This window comes from Nannobrachium achirus (assembly GCF_963921795.1).
Source record: "Nannobrachium achirus genome assembly, chromosome: 5".
NCBI classification, from domain to species: Eukaryota; Metazoa; Chordata; class Actinopteri; order Myctophiformes; family Myctophidae; genus Nannobrachium; species Nannobrachium achirus.
In genome coordinates, this window is record NC_137814.1 from 6,708,281 (window position 1) to 6,722,873 (window position 14,593).

Below are 14,593 nucleotides of genomic sequence, written 5' to 3' on the forward strand. Positions count from 1 at the left end.
TGGACAGTGTTGTAAAGTAACTAAGTACAATGACTTAAGTACTGTACATAAGTACAGTTTTGAGGTATTTGTACTTTACTTGAGTATTTCAAATTACCAATACTTTCACTTCTACTCCATTATATCTCAGATCCAAATAATGTACTTTTACTCCACTACAATTAATTGAAAACAAGCTTTCCATACAGCCCCCAATATTGGTGAGTTTGACGTAGTTTACTACAATCAGACCTATACATTCTTCTGTGTTCTAGATCTATACTTTCTATGTGCTTTAGTTCTATTTTTATGAATTCTGAATGAATGAATGAATGATTTTATCTGGAGGGCCGAATTGTCATGTGAAGCTTGACCAATCCTCAATTCTGGACGCAAGGGACACACATATTTAAAAAAGAAAAAAAAAAAGAAAAAAAGAAATGTCATGTGAAGCTTCAAAGTATGGTCTCATTGGACATTTTTAATCATCCAATCATCAGACCGGGACGGACGGGAAACACATATTCTGGATGTACGGGACAGATAAAACCTGTTCATTCTGGACTAGAATGACCATATACGGGACACACAAAGCCACTCCTTGGAAGCGGCTGTCACCGCTTCAAAAAATCTAGTGTTGCAATTTGCAGCTAACTCAGATAGGGTGTACAAAGGTAGAATACCAGTCACAGTATACTCTCTGAGTTAAATTAACATTGATTATACAATATAGATTGGGGTCTCAGAGATATAAATACCATAAATACCTCCCCTGACCCCTCTTTGTATTTACCTACTGTATATGTTTGTATTTTTGTTGTTTTCAAATTGTTTCCCCCTTTTTTCCCCTGACTGTCTATATCTACTGCATAGTACTGTGTTCTATCCGTCTGCCATTCAATGTTATATGAGATACTTCAATGGTTTCCTATGGAAATAAGCTTAGTCTTTTCTAGGATCTCCTTTTAGTAGACCTTGTAAGTGAACTGTACCGTCATGAAACTGTACTTTTTCTTATGCAAACTTCTTCTAATAAAGTCTTCAATCAATCAATCAATCAATCAATCAATCAATCAATCAATCCATCAATCAATCAATCAATAAATCAATTAAATGGGTTCCGTTAATTGCTTATTGCATTTCAAACCACTTCAAAATCAAAATGGGTTTGATTGATTGATTGAAGACTTTATTAGAAGAAGTTTGCATAGGAAAAAGTACAGTTCACTGGTACAAGGTCTACTAAAAGGAGATCCTAGAAAACTAGGACTAGGAAACCATTTAAGTATCTCATATAACATTGAATGACAGACGGATAGAACATGTTAATGTTCAGACTTCGAAGTCTGAACTCAGCCAAAGTAAAGAATGCCAGCTATTTCCTTTCCCATTGTTCTTACCTTTTTAGAAGTAGCCTATTCACAGTAGGCTATACAAATCGTTCGGTAGTTACGAGCTAATAAAGCAAAGCTACCCTGTTATAGCTGTCCGTCTGTAGCATGTGTTGTTGTTGGAGATAAGCTGGCGAATCTTAAACTTCCGGTGGTCGATCACTTCAGAATAAGGTGCCAAAAATATAAGCATTGAGTGAGTCGCTAACCCTCCGGTCGAAATGATGGGCGTTCACAAAAGTGAGATTTCACCCATTTTTGACCCGTTTTCAACTTTAAATAATTATGTAAAAAGTATGTTTTATTTCTTTATTGGAACAATTGGCTTCACGATATCCTCAGAAACAGCTATTTTAAGGGAGCGTTTCATTGTTAGAAACAGTGTTACTGTTAGTAGTTACCTACTACTACGTGTCATCTTTTCGACACCCAACTCTAACCCTTATCCTAAACCTAACCTCCGTGGGGTGAGTGACTTAAGGCCCATTCCCACTGGGCCCGCCAGATAACAGATATCTGGAGATATTTCTCCAGATATTTTTCCATGCAAAGTGGATGGTAGATACAGATAAAAAAAACATTTGCCACAGATAAAAGTATCTGTGGCAAATATCTGTGGTAGACTTTTTTTTTTATCTGTATCTACCATCCACTTTGCATGGAAAAATATCTGGAGAAATATCTCCAGATATCTGTTATCTGGCCCAGTGGGAATGGGCCTTAACCCTGAGTCGCTAACCCTCCCGACGTTCCTTTCTCGAAATGACGGTCGTTCGAAAGAGCGAGATTTCCCCCTATTTTAACACAACAAGAACGACATTAATTATTACCATTTTAGTTCATTATGATGGCCTCTCTAAATATAGTTTATATAAAAAAGTGACACTTCGTGGTGTTAGGCCTACGGCCCAAAAAATGACCTTGCAGAGAAGTGTGGCTCAATTCTTCCCACATTGTCAATATTCAAATTCTACATATTTCAGGGAGAGACACACTTGTCGTCTTGTCCTCAATTTGCATTTGCCATTAGGAGTAAAATAAAGTTTGGGTTAATTACCATGCTCTTATTTTATAGGCATATCAATCAAACCGGAAGTTTATATTAAAAACCGGAAGTGATATATTCGCCAAAAGAACGGACCTTGCAGACGGACCATAGCTAGCAGCAGGCTAACAGCGTAGCTTCATTAGCTCCCCAACCATTATGTCCAAATAACACATGGTTTCTTTGTTCAGCGACGCCGGAATGTAGCGACCTGGATCTTTACTCGAGATAAATATACCGTGACTACTTCTAAAAGGTAAAAAAAAAACGTTAAATTGCTGTAATTTGGGGGTTTGTTGTTGGCTGAACACGGAGGTTCTGGCCTGGGTAATTCTACAATGCCGTCCAGGCAGTATTTAGACAGGATTGAGACTTTAATAAAGCACTGTTTGTGAAATCTGAATGTTTGTGTAGTTTTTATGGGCCCCTTGAATTCGCCTCCACCAACCAGGGGATAGTTCCGCCGATTTAAAATGATTCCAATACGGAACTAATTCCCCCCCCTGTGAAACATGTTAAGTTTGTTATGGCCTTAACATTTTGGTTGCAGTCAGCGAACAGTGTTTTCAGGTGTGTGTGTGTGTGTGTGTGTGTGTCTGTCAAGATGATATAGGGTCCATTGTCAAGATAGTCACATGAGTGCCATTTGCTTAAGTGTCCCTCAGTGTGTGACATGCAGTCACATATTGTGCAGCTAAATGTGCTGCAGGCCCCTCTCCTAATAGAATGTGGTGTTTATCAATGTCATCTAGAACTGTAAAGTTTGAAATTAACAGTTAAAATTTCTTAAAGTATTCCGCTCTTAATTTAATATAATCTTATTATATTTGTCACATTTTAATAGAAAGTCTCCCTCTCCCTCTCTCTCCCCCCCCCCCCCCCCCCCCCCCCCCCCCCCCGCCCCGCAGCACTAGGATGCCTGGTAAATTCAATGCCTGCCAATCATGCCAGGCTCAAATAGGGGTGGCGTGTAAAAAATGCCCCAAATGCAGCAGCCAGCAGTCACATAAGCAGCGCTTCAAAGAAGCCCGGGACAACATGGCACAAAGAAAAGAGGCCTATCAAATAACAAAACACGGCAATGGGCATAAGTTGCTCGATGATCTATGCCTAAAGGTAAGTACTGTACCGCATCACTGTCGACTAATGTTAGCTATTTTTCTTATTTTATTTTTAAATTTTTTACAAGGCTTAGAGTAGATTGCAGAGGAATAACAAACCATTCCAATATCCACAGAGCTATGATAAGTTAAGTGGGATCCATGAAGTTCCTTGAGCCCTATTACACGCAATGGAACTCTGTTTGGGACTGTTACTCGGACTCGTTAATATGGCAGATAATTAACATAATTATGTTCACATGCCACATTTGAAGTACATTGATTGGTTCTCGATTAGAGGTGCGCGGATGGCGGTTTTAGCCGCGGTTGGGCGAATTTGGGTCAATCAAATATAATTGTTAATTAATATTGGATAACTGCGGATGAAATGTGTAACCTAACGTCGTTTTTCACGAGGTAATGTCCATGATTAAACTTACAGCTGTGTCCACTTAAAACCATCAGCATGCCTTGCGCTGGTCGCGTGCTAAAAAGTTAAACCTCTCCATCGCGCATATTTGCACAGTCACAAGCTGCGTGTGTCCATTTCTATTTCTTTTTCTCTCGCTCTCTCTGCCATTGCGGCGCTGTCTCTTTCTGTGTGTGTGTGTGTGTGTGTGTGTGTGTGTGTGTGTGTGTTTGTGTGTGACTGTTTGTCTTCTCTATTGATGCCCCCTCTATTGATGCACCTTCTCTTTATTGGTACTGTACTGCTCTTTTTTTCCCCTCTTATCTATCTTTTTTCTTACTCTGTAACTTTGTAAATACTGTATACTGCTATGCTACAACTGGACAACTGAATTTCCCCCTTGGGATAATAAAGGTATCTATCTGTGTGTGTGTGTGTGTGTGTGTGTGTGTGTGTGTGTGTGTGTGTGTGTGTGTGTGTGTGTGTGTGTGTGTGTGTGTGTGTGTGTGTGTGTGTGTGTATAAACACCTTTGACACAATCTAATTGTCTCAATAGAAGAGCAGGAAAACTAAACACAATCATCTCAATTGTTATATTGTAACATACACTACCATTCAGATTAGTAGTAACATTTAATTTTATTGGCCAAGCAAAGTAGGCCTGTGTGTGTGTGTGTGAATACCCGAAAATAAAAATAATTTTATATTATGGAAGATGCGTTTGGCGGTTGCGGTTGGTTCTGTAAATTGGATGATATATAATTAATGCGGTTGGATAATGGGCGGTTGATGAATTTTGCAGGCGGATTTGGATGACGCTCAGAGCCTATCCGCGCACCACTATTCTCGATATATTCAGACGGCAGACAGACGCACACATATTTATAGATGGATGGATGGCACTTTATTCAAATCCCCCCTCATACAGAATTATAGTTGGGTGGAGTTTGGGTTTGAACTCAAACTGTCAGAATGGACTTTATTATCACGTCACACGTTTACAGGTGTGAAACAGTGGGTGAAATCTCCGACTTGGTGAAACGGTCCCACGTGAATAGGATAAGAAGCCTAGCCTATGGTCATTACATTTCAATTTGTGCTGCCGTAGCGATGTGGTGTGGGTAGAAGCTTGCTTGTTGACTTCAAGGGCCTACACCATGCTTTTAAAACTATATTTCTTGTATAAATATATGCTCAAAATTGAGTCTTAGACAGGTTTTAACCCTCAACAAACACTCTGACCATTATTTTTGTTTGTTCTAGCTCTACTATAATGAGGCTCTCCAGCTGCAATACCAAAACGGCCTCTGTTTGCTCAGGGGCGCATCTAGTGGGGTTTTTCCAGAAAAAAAAAGAAGTTTTTTGAAAAAAAAAGAGTTTTTGAAAAAAAAAGTTTTTTGAAGAAGTGTTTTGAAAAAAAAAAAAAGTTTTTGAAAAAAAAGTTTTTTGAAAAAAGTTTTTGAAAAAAAAAAAGTTTTTTGAAAAATTTTTTTGAAAAAAAAAAATCTTTTGAAAAAAAATTTTTTTTGACTTTTTGACAGTTTTTGAAAAAAAAAAGTTTTGAGAAAAATATTTTGTGAAAAAAAAATATTTTTGAAATTATTATTTTTTTGACTGAAAAAAAAAAAACGGGAAACGCGTGTGACGTCACATGCGTCAACTCTCAGAACAGCACTGTTCTGAGAACCCGTGGAAAGCTTTTCATCTCTGTCTTCCCAAAACCAGAGAAAGACAATGTACAGAAATAGGACTGTGAGGATAGAAGGTGCCCCAAAAAAAGGTTTTAAAATAGAAAAAGTGAAAATTCATGGTGTAGGTCCTTTCAGTGTTGTATTTCAGTTCAGTTATAGATCTGTTTATTCTTATTGATGTAGTATTTTGAGTCATAAGGAAGGAAATAACTTTACCGGTAGGTTTGTTCATTGATTTTCTTTCTTGTATTTTTTTTACACTTACTGCGAAGTCAATTATTTAATATTGCTAGATCTACATCTTGATCTGATTAGTCCTAATACTTTGACTAGTATGAAGTAAAAGGTGTTTGTTCTCCCTAAAGCAATGAAGTGGTCCTCACTCGCTTTGATTGATTGATTGAAGACTTAATTAGAAGTTTGCATAAGAAAAGGTACAGTTTCATGACAGTACAGTTCACTGGTACAAGGTCAACTAAAAGGAGATCCTAGAAAAGCACGTGGCTTATATACACGGGAAACCATTGAAGTATCTCATATAACATTGAATGACAGACGGATAGAACACAGTACTATGCAGTAGATATAGTAAAAAAATAAAAATAAAATATACAGTATAGGTAAATACAAAGAGGGGTCAGGGGAGGCTGGGCTAGGTTTGTTATTGCCAGTTGCGAATGGCTGCCGCCTGTAAGGGGTTTTTCAGGGCGATTTTAAAGGATGCTAGGGAACCACACTCCTTTAAGGCCTTCGGTAGGGCGTTCCACATTTTGGTTGTATAGCAGAAGAACGAGTTTGACCCTTTGCTGAATACCTGTATACTGTTCTTTTGGCAGTTGGACCAACTTACGTTCTTGGGTTACCAATACCCATTGGTATTGTTAATGAGGGAGGACAAGGGGAAGATCGACGTTGAAATCAAATACCCCCGGGACTTCAAGCTCACAGATAAGCTCGAACGGACCCTTAAGAGCTCTTATGAGACCCTTGTGAGAGGTAAGTAATAGTCTACAATAGTCTGTGTAAACCAAAATACATTGTTTTACACTATATTGATGATAATGCTGTCAAACAAGTCTATAAAGCTATGTAAAATGTAATGTGCAACACAATTTCATACATAATGTATTAGTGTGTCTCCATGGCGTGATAATCAATAGGAAAAAGTCATGTTGGGGGTGAACTACTCATTTAAAGGATCTTTGGTTTGAAATGAATAAGACTTTCTTTATTACAGATGTACAGAATGTCTTTTGATATTTTGTAATTGACTGTGGCTTTTTACGTAGCCACAAAGTAACATGTCTGCATCTATGTTGCCAGAAGATCCATTGCTCTGAAGTCAGCTCTGAAGTCTTGACAGAGGATTACCCATCGTTTAATACAATCAGATAGGACTTTTCTGATTCCTGAGTGGGCTGTCAATGTTTGTTGCAACCGGTGTTGATTTTGTCGACTAAAACTATGACGATTTTTTTTGTCAACTTTTTCACTGACGAAAACTAACTAAAAACTAAAAAACTAAGCTGTGATGACTAAAACTAAGACTAAATATATTGACAATTTTGTCAACAAAATAAAAACTAGACTAAAACGTTAGGGAGGGACTAGTGGAGAAGAGTCATTTTATGTTTGGTTGCTCTCATGTGTTGCGTACTGAAAATAGCAGAGACGCGTAGGGCTGGGTTCGGTAACCGCCGTACCGCGGTATACCGCGGCCTACCGCGGTGTCAGGGTCCTTACCGCGGTCAAAAAAGACCGCATGCGCTCCATGCCGCTCTGCTCTGGGCCGCGTACCACTTGTTTGGAACTGGAAGCTTGGCCCGTCACATTGAGAGTCGGAGAGTGGAGACACAGTGGACACTGGAGCAGTGCAGTAGCCTCAGCAGTGTTAAACTTTCTCCATAATCCACACGACACAACTCATACAAGTATGTTGATACATACCTTGTGGCCGTTTCTGTTTTATTCATACGGGCGGAGCACGAGGACTAAAACCGAAAATGAAACCAGCGCTAGACGTGAGTACTTTTACAGTAGCGCGTGTGTCCGTCGTTGTTCGTCTACAACCTTTTCTGTCAAGTCTGGTAAATAAAACCTGTTTACTATGTTTATATCACCACTCAATCAATGCGATTTGAGACGTGAGTTTACATAATCACAGACCGTACACAATCACTATACCCGTCTCATCTGGTTTGTTCACAAACAGCGTGCAGTGTCTGAAGCCCCAGTAGTCTACCAGTGGCGTCAGTTCAGCAAAAGCTAAGGTATGGCAACATGACTGCAAGACACCAGTCATGTTGCCATACCTTAGCAACAGGCACGATGAAAAGTACATTTTATTATTTCCCACTGTAGCCTAGGTATGGCAGGTGCCATAGCTTGCCATACCCAATTACGCCTCTGTAGCCTACGTTACTATAGTAACCCGACACTGCAAAGATCTACAAGCTCAGAACGCGTTGGGAACGCGACGCGTTGTGAGCTTGTAGATCTGCTACTTTCAAAAGCCAGACCCACTGTGCTGTACGGGGAACTCGAGCAGTCGGGCTTATAGGACTGTGTGGAGTGACGAATTTTGGGCAGATGATAGGAATATTTTGTCTTATCGCCGAACCTTAATTAATAGATACGGGGGTGCGGTAATTACCGCAATACCGGCGGTAAATGGGAGGACGGTAACCGCGATAACAAAATGTTGATACCGCCCCACCCCTAGAGACGCGTTGTGAGCTTGTAGATCGGCTATTTTCAGCACACAACCAAGTGTAAAATCAGCCATTATAATGTCATCAAGGCCTGCCAAAATGCATTTTAGTTGACTAAATCAACTGTAGATTTAGTCGGCTAAAAGCTTAATGATATTTAGTCGACTAAAATTAGACTAAAACTAAAACTTTTCAGGTGACTAAATTATGACTAAAACTAAATTACATTTTATTCAAAAGACTATGATTAAAACTAAATCAAAATTAGCTGTCAAAAACAACACTGGTTGCAACTTGGATGCATATAATCTAAGCCACCCCCCCCCCCCCCCATTAAAAAAAGAAAACAAAGCAGCAAAATGATTAACACATATGGCTTGTCTTAGAGTTTTGCAATGGCAAAAGCTCAACCTCCAAGGAAGACCTTCGTCCCTCCACCTTCACGGATGTGATGGCGGGCTCCACTTCAGAGCAGTGCAGGAAGGTAAGAGCATTTAAGTGAAAAAGTCGAGCGATTCAAGCAATCAAAAATGAAATAATGGAGGAGAGGACATGAAATCAAGTTACTTTGGTCATTACAAAAGAAGTATTAAAAGCCAACGTGTTTCGACCCACTGGTCTTCATCAGGGCAAGTATGATTTTAGTATGAAGTAAGTTATTTGTGAGTGCTCGTATCACTCCCATTATTCATGTTATGATGGATCCTGTTGATCCTGGAAGCACCAACCTACGTTTTTATAGGGGCTACACTGTGAATTTTACTTTTTTTCTACTCTATATAAATAATAATAATAATCATTTCAGGGGTTTTCTGAATGGGCATGTCTGAATGGGCCTGTTCAGTCTCCACCTGAGGAGGGCGGGGATTGACAGACAAACTCCCTCAGTAGCACACCTTTGCCAACAAAGAGTATTTTGGTATTCCAGCTGAAAAGGCTTAGAATGACAGACATGACAATTCAAAATCAGAATTTCCCATTTTTAAACCATTTAGGCCTGAACACATTATGACGCAATATTTGATGCTTTAAATAAAAGATGCTTTAAAAAAAATAGCAGATATACATGCTCACAGCGCGGCACTTGGTGCCGCGCTGTGAGCTTGTATATCTGCTATTTTTCACTGGTTAAAGCATTCAATAATTCTAGGTCTAAATGGGTAAATGAGGAATCACAACTCAGCCTTTTTTAGACCTTCATCAGGCTATCTTTATGTGTAAGTCTTTCGTTTCATTAAACCTGTGTAAAAAAATAAAAAAATAAATATGGGACAATATTTACAGTATATACCTTTTTTTATGCATGGTGTAGCCCCTTTAACAAATTTCTATCTCCATTGAGCTCCTAGTCGATCTCTCTTTCAAAGTGTATTAAAGTACTGTAACAATTCTGACATGCTTTAACATTATAGTCAGGTCCACTATGTATTTTTGTTGGATTTTTTTGGAGATTAGTAAAACTATACATTTCTGGAATCTTCAGACCATGGGGAATCCAAAAATCTTTGTTTGCATTTGCACAGACACCTGCAAAGCCGCCATTTTGGACGTTCAAAATGGCCGACATAAAATACATAATTTGTGCTATCTTGGCTTCTAGACAACCTAGAAACTTAATTAAACATGCCAATCCTATGTTTTCTGGGTCAAGGAATCGACTGAGTAAATGATGGATCTAAAATGTGCCGGACCCCCACCCCCTTTCTTGGAGTTATCTATTTTGGGACCTCCCAGAACAGTACGCTAGCCAGTTAATGTCTTTTTCATAATATTAGAGTTTTGTAGGTTTTAAAACATCCTGAGTTGATTCATTAGACTTTTAAAGCAGCCAGAATAACCTTTCTGACTTTTGGTTGGGGTCTTTCCTCACCTGGGACCCCCTAGACAGACCCATGAGCCTATCACAGTAATCGCTCTGCTCCTGTTCCAGAACAGTGTTAAATTAGATCATAATTGAAGCATAAAAGTTGTTGTAGCTGGGCTCTGAAAACAAAAATGAGTAAGCAAAATACCAGGGGTCAGAGTTACTACAGGGGGCCCACCAAATCTTAATGGGAAAGGATTGATTTATGTATTGTACTTCGATGATTTATTAGTATTCTCAGTAATATTTATACAATTTTTGTGTTAGACAGTTATGGTTGACAGGTGTTACTGCAGGGATTAAGGTATTGCAACTTCTCACTTTGGGTGTGCAGACTAACGTGTCCATTTATTGCACTGCACTCACACTGACAAAACACACACGCGCACGCACGCACACACGCACACACACACCTCTTTCATAATCGTTAACCCAAAACCCTCACCCTATCCTCTTAAAGAGCTCATGGTCAATTATGCCCAAAGAGATTCACTAAAATACTGTACATGTCCTCCCTAATTTGACATATGTGTTGACAGTTTCCACCATAGCATTTGCAGGGAGGAGTGCAACCTGCTTTGCAGCCAAATTTGATGGGCTCAAGTACTGCCTTTGGAGCAGGGAGGGCAATACACCTAACTGAAACATTCCCTCCACTCTCTAAATGCCATCTATTTTCTTCGATTGATCGAAGCTTGGGGCAATTTGTCAGGTATGACAAAGTAGGCATCATAATACGATACCTTCATCAAGGGACATGATTTTGTGGAAGTGCACACACATATTCAAGCAAGTTCAAGTTATTGGATGTCACAAATGTCAAGGGTTCCTTGGCCTACATGATCTTTCTGGTGCTGGCTGGGGAAGAGCATTTTGTTGGAATCTTCAAAAAGACATGGGTCAATGCCTACTTGAAGCCTGGTGATGATGACCAAGTCATTAACCACTTCAAGGACCTTAAAGGGTTCCATTCCTCCTGAGCTTATTATTGGTGAGCTTCCATTTTGCATGCCATGTTTACAGTTCAAAAGGTCCAACAACCCTGCAATTACTCAGATGGGAACTATTTCTGTCAAAGAACTGAGGGTGAGATGCTACCTCCAACTCGTGCTGCACTGCTACCACATCCGTGCCAACTACGTCACAATGCAGGATAAATCATACCTGACAAATTGCCCTGAGCTTCCACCAATCAAAGAAAATAGATGGAATTCAGAGAGTGGAGGGTATTTTCCAGTCAGGTGTCTTGCCCTCCCTGCTCCAAAGGCAGTACTTGAGCTCATCAAATATGGCTGCAAGGGACGGTGCAGCTGCTCAAGTAACCTGCCTTTCACTCCATGGTGGAGACTGTGTCAACACTATTAGGTTGGACATTGAAGATGACAATGATGAAGACAATAGGATCCTGCATGTCTGAAATGACTGCATTGTGGTGAATCTTTTTGGGCATAATTGACCATGGGCTCTTTAAGAGGATAGGGTGAGGGTTTTGGGGTGACAATAACAAAGAGCTGTGTATGTGTGTGTTGTGTTGTCAGTGTGAGTGCAGTGCAATAAATGGACACGTTGTTCTGCACAAGTGAGAAGTTGCAATACTTTCATTATGTCAAATTCTGGGTCTGGCCCTTGCCCTTCCCCTGTTCTACCACACTTTGCTCGCACCCTCCCCTCCTGTGAACCTGATTGTCAATCTGAACTCCTCCCGGCTTCACAGCTGTGAGCTGTTGCCGGATGACTACCTAGTTGTCCTTTTATGGTTCCCCTGGCATCACAGGGATCTCCATATATGGGCATAAAGGGGATTTGGTTCCCCTGACATCACAGTGATGTCAGAGCGGGATGCCAGAGTGTGAGAGTCAATCAACAAAAAAGCGTTACCCGTCCAGACAGACAGATAGATACGGTCAAGATGTGACGGTTCTGATAGTAAACTGTGACCTATGGTCGCAAACTGCGACCTATGGCCGCAATAAACCCAGGATACTTAAAAACATTCAAAGTTTCAGTTTCAAATGTGAAAAAGAAAATACCATCAAGATTGGCGGGCCCCCTGTAGTAACTCTGAGGACCAGCAGGGGTCCCGGACCCCCTGTGGAAGACCCCTGGTATTTGCTACTACTCATTTTGTTTTCAGAGCCCAGCTACAACAACTTTTATGCTTCAATTATGATCTAATTTAACATTGTTCTGGAGCAGTAGCAGAGCAGAGCGATTACTGAAATAGGCTCAGGGGTCTGTCTAGGGGGTCCCAGGTGAGGAAAGACCCCAACCAAAAGTCAGAAAGGTTATTCTGGCTGCTTTAAAAGTCTAATAAATGAACTCAGGATGTTTTAAAACCTACATAACAACTCTAATATTATGAAAATCAGACATTAACTGGCTAGCGTACTGTTCTGGGATGTCCCAAACTAGATAACCCCCAAAAAGGGGGTGGGGGTCCAGAACATTTTACATCTATCATTCATTCATTAGATTCCTTGACCCAGAAAACATAGGATTAGCATGTTTAATTACGTTTCTAGGTTGTCTAGAACAGGGGTCCTCAACCTTTTCTGGCCGCGACCCCCAAAATAATCACATTTTGACTTGCGACCCCCGGTCCTTAAAGACCCCGCCCCCCCGCCCGCGCCGCATTGTGCGCTTGTAGATCGGCTGTTTTCACTACTAGGCTACTTCTTAAAGTTATGCAGAGAAAACAACACTGACACGTGATATGAATGATGACGCATTTATTTTCTTATTGTTGCATTTACAAGAGAAGAATAGAGTCCGCAACACTGGTAATACACTGGTAATAATAATTTTTAGCCACATGAATCTGTCCAGCAATAAAAGAAAAAAAAGGGGGAAACCGAAAAAATATTTCCCTGGATCTGACAGCTGCATTAATTATATGCTCGTAACGTTACAGCAAAAAAAACTGTCCAGCAAAAAAAGGGGAAACTATGCACTGGTTTCCAAAACAATATAATTTAACCATATCTGACAGCACTCAGCACTTATGACAGCTGCGCCTGTATTCATATGCTCTTAACATTAAACAGCAAAAAAAAAACGGAAACAAATACACCATATGTGAAACTATATACTGTTGGTTTTCGTTTGCATCCACACAATAAAATGTAACCAGCATATCTGACAGCACTTTTTTTATGTACAGTTTATGAATTGTTTTGGCATAGGCCTACCTTTTGAGGTTAGTGGGATGGTTGAGCTTGTTTCTTTGAACAGAGAAGTGCGAATCTAGGTTCAATATTGCTCACTGCAACACGGAGATCATCTTCAACTCTGGTGAGTCGTGATCTGTATTTATTTTTTATATATGTGAGCGCAGAAAACGTCTTTTCACACAAGTAAGTGGACGGGAAATGAATCAAAACATCCATTGCTGCTTTTGACAGTTCTGTGTAATTCACAGCCACATATTTAGATAGCCAGAATTCCTCCAGTGTGGATGATTTGAACTTGATCTCTGATGTCCTATCAGCTGAAAGGTCCAACAGCGAGTCCTGCAGTTCTGATGACAAGTGTGCCCCCGTGGACTCGGTGAAAGGAAAGCGTATCCAATCATATCTTTCTGGGGCGTCATCTTTTGGGAAGTACTTGTGGAAACAGTCAGTCAAACCTCTCAGATGAGAGATGACGAAAAAATGACAAGGCAGTGCAGTATAGGTATCGGGTTTGATTGAATACTTTATTTATTAGAAGGAAAAGGTATAGTTCACTGCATGGTATAATTAAGGCCAACTAAATACAAGGATACTGATAAGTCTTTGTGCATCTTTCAATTGTGGTCTTTTTTAAAACTTAAGAACACAAAACAATGTTGTCTTTGGAATGGTTTCTGACTGCATAGTAGTAGCCAGTAGCCTGCCCTATGCAGAAACCATTTCAAAGACAAACAAACATATAAAATGGACACATACATAGGCCTACAGATATACAAAATGAGTCATAGCACTGTTCACACAATGCTTTACCCCCTCCAACTGTATAGCATGTTTTTTCAATACTGTTTTTATAGTATTACTATTTTGACTTGCTTTGTCAATGTAAACGTATGTTTTCTTGAATTGGTAGGCCTATAACTATAATTTACTATAATTGACAAGAAAGTGTTGAGAAAACACATTAAACACAGGTCTATGTCAGCTATACAGGAGATGTTTAGGAATGTGAGGAATTTAACAGATATGTCGTCTGCCCATACTTATGAGTGGATGCAAATGCGAGTCTTTGTTCACCGTCGGCCGACAATTAGCGACAATTAGCACCCTTAATTCGGTTTCGGTGTGCGGGCTATTAGCACCCTCAGCCTTCGTTTCGATGTGTGGGGAGGGGAGGAGCGTTTCTATATGCAAGGAAAATAGACATTTTTATAAATCTTATCCAGCCAGGCCCTG